General features: G+C 37.4%; 1 non-coding gene and 1 pseudogene across 1 annotated transcript; both read left to right on the top strand.

Annotated features, from left to right (window-relative positions):
- The window catches only part of LOC127450014 (transportin-2-like), a 32,159-nt pseudogene that overhangs the window by 1,458 nt on the left and 20,523 nt on the right, over positions 1-10,178 (top strand).
- On the top strand, positions 8,023-8,092 carry LOC127451037 (small nucleolar RNA SNORD41). The gene has a single exon (XR_007899047.1). It is a non-coding gene; the product is annotated as a small nucleolar RNA SNORD41 (small nucleolar RNA).

Genomic DNA, 10,178 nt, shown 5'->3' with positions numbered 1-10,178 from the left:
ATGTTGGTAGTATTGGACTGAATTGGTCAACAGAAGTTCCCAGACCTCAAACGTGCAGAAAAGTTGTTTTGCAGTTGCAGATGTTGCAATAGTTGTATAATAAGAGGAACTAGTTTGTGTGAAGACATAAATGTCTTTGTGTTGACTTGTGTGCAGGATGGAGTGGCTGCCAGATGAACAAGGCCTCCAGCAGGTGCTTCAGCTTCTGAGAGACTCACAGTCTCCAAACACAGCCACACAGAGAGCTGTACAGCAGGTACCTAATGGGAGTTTTTAAGTAGAGGTTGACCGATAGTGGATTTTACTGATAATTAAGTTGGGCAGTACCTGCCGATAACCAATTAATCAACAATAGTTTTCAAAATTGATTCTGAATGAAAAAATAACACTCAATTTAAAATAGTGCTGAACTTTATTACAAAAATAAGCAGTACTGACTGAACCATGAAAATGTATTGTACTTTTTTAAATGAAATAAATATATTATATATATGTATATGAACTAATATTTGAATTTTAAAGTCAGACGATTTTTAAATTGATGTTTTCTTAATCCACAAGAGGGTGCGATAAATACATAAACCATTCAGCACCTATATATTATTGCATAGAACATTCATATCCTGGCTGTTAAAAAAAAAAAAAGAGCATTTCATTTTCAACTAATGTGCATAAAAGTCAAATGTAAAATGAGGGGGGGAAACGCTTCAATAGACAGTTCACATGGTGTTACACTTGCACTGACTCCTACTCCAGACTCAAGTTTCATAATAACAGTGAAATACCACATTGTTTTTTTTATTCAGTACAGTTGTATGTAGAGTAGCAATATTCACAGATAGCAGAGGTATTCGGCTGAACTCGGTGGCGAAGCGGCTCAGACCATGAGCACAGGTCAGGGGCTGTTCAAACAAACAAAACACAGCAGACTGGAACCGAAAGCGAGGATCTCAAGAGACACATTTCCAAGTTGAACATTTTCTTGACAAAGCATTTAAACAACTCATTGTTTAATCTGAGAAATGCTTATAAGTGAGCAAGATGCAACAGCCAAAGACCTCCACCAACTGTAAGGGGCTGTTCACCCCGAACACTTTTTCAACCATCCATTTGTTTTTCTATGTAAACGCGCACTAGACGAACGTCTTTGTTTCCCTTTGTTTTTGTTTATTCAGCGTCTCATGTTTTTTAGATGATGTGTCTAATTATAAAGAACTTTACACGCATGTTGAGACACCTGTTTTTTGTTAAACTGTATTTGTTGCGCTGTGTTTAGCCTTTTTCAGTGCAAGAATGTGATCGATCTGAAGTCATAGTATTACAGTGAGGATTAAAAAATTGATTTGAAATCAGATGCGTTTCTGAATTGTTTATACATTTCTCTCGGCTGCATGAAGAAATTAATTTGCTTTCTCACGTCACTAGCTTTAAATTGCAACTTAGCTAACAAATGTATAATTGTGACCAGCTGGATATAAACTAATGCAAATAGATGGTAACAGATGGTAACAATCTTGACATTTAAACATTTGGGTAGGATTTGCGTGTATTTTTGTCACATTGTTCTAACCGCTTGAGGTTAGCTTTAATGTTAGCGTCCTCTCAGCCTTGTCGGCAAACATACTGCTGTTCTCTACTAATGCAGCATCTAGTCAACAAATTAATTACTTTATAATCATATGACAACGTGTACTGTATACATACCTTTTCATTGTTGATGTTTTAAATCCGCATCTGAAGTGTTCGTTCTGCTCCATGCAGAGTGTAGTCTCACGTGTCAAAACAAACACCACAAGGCATCAGTGGAGTGACAGTTTTTTTTTTACCTGGATCAGTATTGGCTCCGATACTGAAGCTTGTAGACGGATTGGATATCAGGCCGACGAGCCCGATCCAAATCCGATATTGTGTGTTAGTCATGTTGATTACTGTCAAGCTCCAAAAATTACATAAAAGAACCAAAAAAACACCATTTAAGTAGTCCATATGACTCCATGTGCATTTTATTCAAAGCCACTTGAAGACATGTGATAGCTCTGTGAATCACAAAAGGCTGTGTTTAATAAGTAAATATATAGTATGCGCAGCGCCAACGCATTGGTGAATGGTGCTGCTCTGTTGACACAAATTCACACACAGACTGGTGATGCACTCAACTAAATTTCATCATCCCAGTTTACCGTTTTGTAGATCTTGCAACGAAGCAACATAAACAATTCTTATGACAAATAGTTACAATTAAAAACTTCCAGAGTTTAAGATATACCCATATCTAATACTTTCACAGATTAAATATCCAGAAAAAATCTTGACCATGTGAGCATCATATATGTAAAGGAGTAGTCTTGATAAGAGAAACAGTCAGTGGGGAAAAGGGAAGGAATTGATAGATGCTAGGAATCTATATTTTGGCATCAGTTTTATTTCATTAGTGTCAGTTGTTGTATAGCAGGGTTCCTCAGTGGGCGGCCCGCGGGCCAGATCCGGCCCGTGAGAGACAACTGTTTGGCCCGCGCCAAAGGCCTGTTCACACCAAATCTGTGACAATTTTGCGAGATGAACCTCCGACGAAACACACACAGAGTCCGTGAAAAATAAAAACCAAACACAATTTCACCCTCGTACAGTAGGCGGCATTGTTGCTGTTCTACAAACATTTTCCCAGTCTCCTGCCCTGCCCGGCTGTGAATGCTATAGATGAACGCTGTTAAGGCATTTATTTACCTATTTTGGCATAACTGTTTCATTATGTTCTTTCCATGGTGTTGATGCATGTTGCATAAATATCATCCTGTTTATATTTGAACATGTATTTTGCTACAAGTAAACGGACTCCCGAACCCAACTACTCTTTTTATAATGCCTGGATAATATAACACAAGGTTCTGTGATACAAATACACAGTAGTGCACAATAGTGCACATTAAGAATAACATGTATAGTACAGTACAAAATACGATGCATAGGCCTAATATTAAAAATAAGAAATCACTGGCTCATGGAGATCCAGATTGTTCATTAAAGTTTTTCATTTTTCATTATTTCATTCAGTTTTTATTATTTTACTTTTTTTCAACAGGCAAAGTTGTGTAGTTTTGTTTTTCTGTATACAAACAAAATGTTCATAATTGTTTGAATAAATAAAACAGGCTACTAATACTGAGAAAAACAACTAATTGGGGAACCCTGTTGTATAGTTACTATTATTACTATTATATCTTAATGTGTAGCCTGGGTATATTAGTTGAATTCTCTTTATACTTTCAGAAACTAGAGGAGCTGAACCAATTTCCTGACTTCAACAACTATCTCATCTTCGTCCTGACAAGGCTGAAAACTGAAGGTGGGTACACGTAAATGTAGGTTGTGCCTCTCTGGCGTCTCTTCATCCATTTGCCATTTCAGACAGTAACATATTCATTATACATGACTTATGTGACTGCTTACTTCCCTCACTCGGTGCAGATGAGCCGACTCGATCTCTCAGCGGTTTGATACTGAAGAATAATGTGAAGGTCCACTATCAGAACTTCCCTCCCGCTGTTGCACACTTCATCAAGCAGGAATGTTTAAACAACATCGGAGACCCTTCCCCGCTCATCCGAGCTACTATCGGTGAGTCTGATTGATAGGTCTGGAAATATGCAATCTTGTATTGCATTTGCCATGCAAAAGTGGCAATCTTTTTATCTGAATAAGGTAATCGTATTATCGTGTGCTGAAATGCGATTCTTCCTGTTTCTTTGTGTTTTTTCAGGCATCCTTATCACAACGATTTCCACCAAAGGCGAGCTGCAGACATGGCCGGAGTTACTGCCTCAGCTCTGCAACATGCTCAACTCTGAGGACTACAACACCTGCGAGGTCTCTTGCCTACTTTTTAAACCCACTTTATTCTCCTGCTGCTCTCACTTTTACATTTCCCTAATTTCTCAGTGCGTTTGTGTAGAAATTAAGCTATACATGCAGATAAGTGTCCTGTTTGTGTCTCAGTTGCTCTCATTCACAGTTTCTTTCACACACAGGGTTCATTTGGAGCTTTGCAGAAGATCTGTGAGGACTCGTCTGAGCTGCTGGACAGTGATGCTCTGAATCGACCCCTCAACATCATGATTCCCAAATTCCTGCAGTTCTTCAAACACTGCAGCCCCAAGATCAGGTCAGAATCTCAGGATGAATATTTAATTTGTGTTAAAGGTATAGTTCACCCAAAAATGAAAATTCTCATAATTTACTCACCCTCATGCTATCCCAGATGTGTATGACTTTCTTCAGCAGAACACAAAGATTTTTAGAAAATGTCTCAGCTGTGTAGGTCCATACAATGCAAGTGAATGGTGATCAGACCTTTTGTAGCTCCAAAATTCACATAAAGGAAACATAAAAGTAATCCATATGATATGATTAAATCCATATCTTCAGAAGAGATATAATAGTTTTGGGTGAGAAACAGAACATAATTGTAAGTCCTTTTTTACCCTAAATCTCCACTTTAACTTTCACTTTCAGATGTAAAAGTGAAAGTGGAGATTTAGAGTTAAAAAAAAAAAAGTACTTAAATATTGTTCTGTTTCACACCCACACCTGTTATTTTGCTTCTGAAGACATGGATTTAACCACTGGAGTCATACGGATTACTTCTATGTTTTGTTCTTTTTTTTTTTGTTGTGATTTTTGGAGCAACAAAGGTCTGATCACCATTCACTTGCATTGTATGGACCTACACAGCTGAAATATTCTTCTAAAAATCTTTGTGTCCTGCAGAATAAATAAAGTATATACACATCTGGGATGGCATGAGGGTGAGAAAATGATGAGAGAATTTTTATTTTTGGTTTAACTATCCCTTAAAAAGACAATAAAATATAATGTATCCCATAGAGTTTTTTAGTGTTACTGTTTATACTGCACACTAGAGGTCGGCTGATACTGTATATATCGGTTTCACTGATTAATCTGTGCCGATAGTTGCTTTTTGGAACTATCGGTTATTGGCAAAAAACCTGATGATAGTTGCCGAAATTCATTCATTCTTTCTCCATGTTCCTCAGTGGCAAACACCTTTAATCTGTTGAACATATAGGCTACAAAAAGCCTAATTTGGTGAATATTTGCAAATAGAGCATTGCAAGACTCACCGTTACTTTTTATGGACTAATTTCCGATTGTTAATGCAAAAGGCTATAAAAAAAGACAATTGACAAGTGTGTTTCGGGCTTGTTTATAATTAAAAATCCCATGTTATCCACCAAATCCAAAAAATAAAAAAAATCTGATTATTTTATTAGCACAACAAATGTGTTCTCGTATCCTCCATGTCTATGCCTGTCACAGTAAGGAAAGAATAATATATCTTTTTAACATTCAATAAATCGATTTTAAAAACTGTCGCCCGATTAATCTGTCTCTTTCAACACCTTAGTTAACGGTATCGTCAAAATCCACTATCGATTGACCTCTGCTGTGGTTCAGTATTCTAAAGTAAAGGTGTTTTTTGTCATCTTTCATCAAAATATACTTGTGACTTTCTCTTAATGCATTTCCCCAAAATGTATATAACTTTTTTCAGCCTCAACATTTAGCTGATGTAACGGTCTGTGTGGGCGGGAAACATGATATTAAAGGGAGCATTTACTCACCCTTCTGCCGTCTCAAACTCGTATGACTTTCTCTGTTCTGAGGAACACAAATGAACAGATTTTCATAGAGCTGTGATGTTTATATTGATACAATGTAAATTAATGGGGACCAAAACTTGAAAGCCCCGAAAAGGACATGAAGGCAGCATGAAAGTAATCCATACGTCTCAAGTGGTTTAATCCATGACTTCTGAAGCCACACAATTGGTTTTGGATGAGAAACTGGTCAAAATAAAACCCCTTTTTCACTATAAATCTTGACATCCACAATCTCCCTGGTGTGATCATGATTTGAACCGTGGAAAAGGAGTTACATTTGTCTTCTCCCCCAAAACCGATCGTATCGGTTCAAAAGACATGGATTACTTTTATGCTGCCTTTATGTCCTGTTTTGGAGCTTTCAAGTTTTGGAGCCCATTTGATTTACATAGTTTAGAAACACATTATACAGTATTTCCTTCAAAAATCTTCTTTTATGTTCTGCAAAAGAAAGAAAAGTCATACGAGTTTGGGACGGCATAAGGGTGAGTAAATGATGAGATAATTATAATTTTTTTGGTGAACTATCCCTTTAACCAATAATGTCATAGCCTGACGTAATTCGCCCAAATCAAATCCCTCCCTACTGTATTTCACTCAGAAATGCACGTTACGGAGGTTTAATGCACTGTGAAAGTAATTTTATATTGTCTTTTAATAACTGGAATGAATATCTTGTGAGATCCTGCAAAAGGTTTTTTATTTGTTTTTTATTTAAGCTGATCAAAATGTTGATAAATGAGAATCTGTTTAAAATATCTTCATATGGATCTATAGATCTCATGCTATTGCCTGTGTGAACCAGTTTATCATTGGAAGAGCCCAAGCCCTGATGGACAACATTGACCTCTTTATTGAGGTACTTTTAGTCTTGCACTCTTAATATAATGAATTTAACAATCATTTGATATCATCATTCTAAACCTTCTCTGTTTTTCAGAGTCTGTTTGTGCTGGCTACAGATGAAGACTCTGAGGTGAGGAAGAACGTCTGCAGGGCTCTGGTCATGCTGCTGGAGGTGCGAATCGACCGGCTCATCCCACATATGCAGAGCATCGTAGAGGTGAGATGACCCGCCCCGATCACTTTGTCTTGCCTGTGTCTTGACTAGTCAGAGCCACTGATGCTGTCAGTTCTGTTTCTGCAGTACATGCTACAGCGCACACAGGACCCGGATGATAACGTGGCCCTGGAGGCCTGTGAGTTCTGGCTTACATTGGCTGAGCAACCCATCTGTAAAGACGCTCTGTCTGGACACCTTGCACAGTAAGCCAACTTTTGCCGTAATTATTCATAATAATGTTAATAAATATGAATAAATAATATTATAGCTCATATAATATTCTAGTCGTCTGAGTTGCTCAAAAACAATTGTGTGAATGGGAAGTGAGTGCTTTGTCACTTTAGAAGCTTTTCAACATGTAGCTTTTCGGGTACTCCATAAAAAGCACTACCTACCTTGGGTGAACAATCCCTTAAAGGAATAAATCACCCAAAAGTGAAAATTCTCATTTTTTCACCCTCATGCCATCCCAGATGTGTATGACTCTCTTCTACAGAATTCAGACTAAGATTTTTAGAAGAATATCTCAGCTCTGTAGGTCCATACAATGCAAGTGAATGATGATCAGACCTTTGCAGCACCAAAAATCACAAAAAAAGAATAAAACATAGACGTAATCCGTATTCTATGCACTGAAAAGCACATACAACTCCAGTGGTTTAATCCATGTCTTCAGAATCCATATGATAGGTGTGGATGAGAAACAGATCAATATTTAATTCCTTTTTTACCATAAATCTCAACCTTTTTCCAGCCTCAACCAGTAGGATGTGATATGCACGATTAATTTGAATCACCAAAAAACAAAGAAAAATGTTAAATTGGAGATTTATAGTAAAAACTGGACAAAGGTTGAGATTTATGCTAAGAATGGACTTAAATTTTGATATTTTTCTCACCCACACCTATCATATCGCTTCTGAAGACAATTGATTTAACCAATGGAGTTGTATGGATTAGTTTTTTGCCTCCTAACTGTAATTTTTGGACCTTTCACTTGCATTGTATGAACCTACAGAGCTGAGATATTCTTCTAAAAATCTTTGTGTTTTGCAGAAGAAAGAAATTCATACATATGAGTGAATGAATAAATGAGACATTTTTGGATGAACTATTCCTTTAAGAGATTTTAAACTAGATCACATGACTCTTTCTCCCTTAGGCTGGTTCCTGTTCTGGTGAATGGGATGAAATACTCGGAGATTGACATCATTTTGCTAAAGGTTAGTAAATTGATGGTTTCTTCACTTCATATGTTTTTTGTTTCTACAAGGCTGACTTTTGGGGGTGACGATATCTTTAATATTGAGACTTCTCTATGATTTTCATGTATTCATACTGTCTGACCCAAAGCCTGATGCTCAGACTGTACATACTGTCCAGAAAAGCCCATCTCTGACCTTGTGTTTGACCTTCTGTTCATGATCCAGGGAGACGTGGAGGAGGACGAGGCTGTGCCAGACAACGAGCAGGACATCAAGCCACGCTTTCACAAGTCTCGTACGGTTACCCTTCATCATGAGGGAGATGAGGGGAGGAAGGAGAGGACAGTGGAGATGATGATGATGACGACAGTCTGTCAGACTGGAATCTACGTAAGTGCTATTACATATTTTGATGATAAAAATATTGCCAAACGGGCCGTTTAGATAGAATGCATTCTTGTGCTATAAAATACTAGATGCAGGTGTCTCTAAACATGCTTGTACAGTTCAAGTTAGAGGTAGACCAATATTGAGATTTTACCGATAGTTGCTTTTTGGAAATATCGTTTATCGGAAAAAAAATATATGCTGTAAGTTGCCGATTTATTATGATTTTTTTTATTCCTTTAAACCTCATCTGGTGAAATATATACTGTACATTCAAATCTCTTCAGCTGGTGAATCTATAGGCTATAAAAAGCTTCATTTGGTAAATACTCACTTATAGATCAGTGTAACAGAGCCAGATCTCTGTAATTTCAGAATAAGATTCCCCAGTGTATTTCGGTCTTGTTTAATGTAAAAAAAAAACACGTTATGCACCAAATCTTCATTTCTCTGGTTATTATTGGGATTTTGGTTGCACAATAAACTGCTTTTGGGATTTTATTCATTGTGCAGCTTCAATGTCTGTGCCGTTCATACTAAGGAAGGAATATTATATTCGTAATTATTATTTAGATCTATTTGAAAAAAACTGATTAATCGATTATCAGCCTTTTCCCCACCACCTTAGTTATCAGTATCGGCAAAATCCACTATCCGTCGTCCTTTAGTTCAAGTTCTCGTTAACTTGACACATCATCTGAAAAAACGCTCTGCTCCCGCGTGAGCCGCGAGATGCAGCGCAATGATCAAAGATGTCTGTCTAATGCATGTTTACACAAATACAGTGAAAAACTGTGTAGGTGGATGCAAAAACATTTGGTGTGCCAACGGAACGCATTCTTGTGCTAAAAGCTAGACGCAGCGCAACGAATAGAACAGAACGCAGCTGTGTTGTGACAAGATTTTAAAGTTTAACATTATTTTTTTAACTTGACATGGTGTCAAAAAAAACATTGCGCTACTGCGTAAGACACTGAAAAATCTGCGAGACGCAGTGCAATGTTCGGTCTTAACAGCACCTAAGAGGGCGTGTGTCCTCATTAGATATCTTGATTAACCCGGCGCCACACTAGCTGATTTTTCCAGTGTTTTTCAGGTGTGAGCTTAATTGCCGGCCAGTAGATGAGAGACAGATTACGCATTAGCGTCTGCCAGCGGGATCACTTTTGACCGTCGGGACTCCCTGCTAGGGTTGCAAAGGGGCAGAACATTTCCAGAAACTTTCCATGGGAAGTTAAGCTGGGGAATTTTGGAAATATTGGAAAAAACTTTGGGCACTTGGCTATATGCTGATGCATCTTTGTGGCTTTCTTAACATAGGTCTTTGCACAGTATTTGCAAATGTACACAGCCTTTCCTTCTACATTGGCTGAGGTGAAATGTATCCACACATCAGATGGCGCACGTGGCATTGTTCTGTAGAATAAGATTAGAAAACACTAATGCAATGCCATGCACAGATATATAAATAGTTAGCTAAACAATTGGAATATTCCGGAATGGTAAAAATATTTTACAATTGATGCTGGACAAATGAATAGAAATAGGCTAGATGAATAGATGAACACCCCTCAATCAGCATGCTAAATCAAACTATAACCTACATTCTTGTATGATAACAGAAAACTGGCTAGCAGAAGAAACAGAATCACAGTTGAGCTAGCTAGCACTAGCCTTTTAAATTGTCAATGAAATGGTGTTAGCTAGCTTACATTTAGCATATCTGATTTACTGGCTAGCTAGCTACTGTATAAACACATTTTGATTTAGTATTTGCTAGTTAAACTTTAATAACATAGATCAAATATATTTACCCTAGTAATATCATCAAAACTTACTTGACTG

This window comes from Myxocyprinus asiaticus, chromosome 13 (assembly GCF_019703515.2).
Source record: "Myxocyprinus asiaticus isolate MX2 ecotype Aquarium Trade chromosome 13, UBuf_Myxa_2, whole genome shotgun sequence".
Classification (NCBI taxonomy): Eukaryota; Metazoa; Chordata; class Actinopteri; order Cypriniformes; family Catostomidae; genus Myxocyprinus; species Myxocyprinus asiaticus.
Note: the sequence above shows the minus strand (reverse complement) of the source record. Positions and strands in the feature narration are given on the sequence as shown.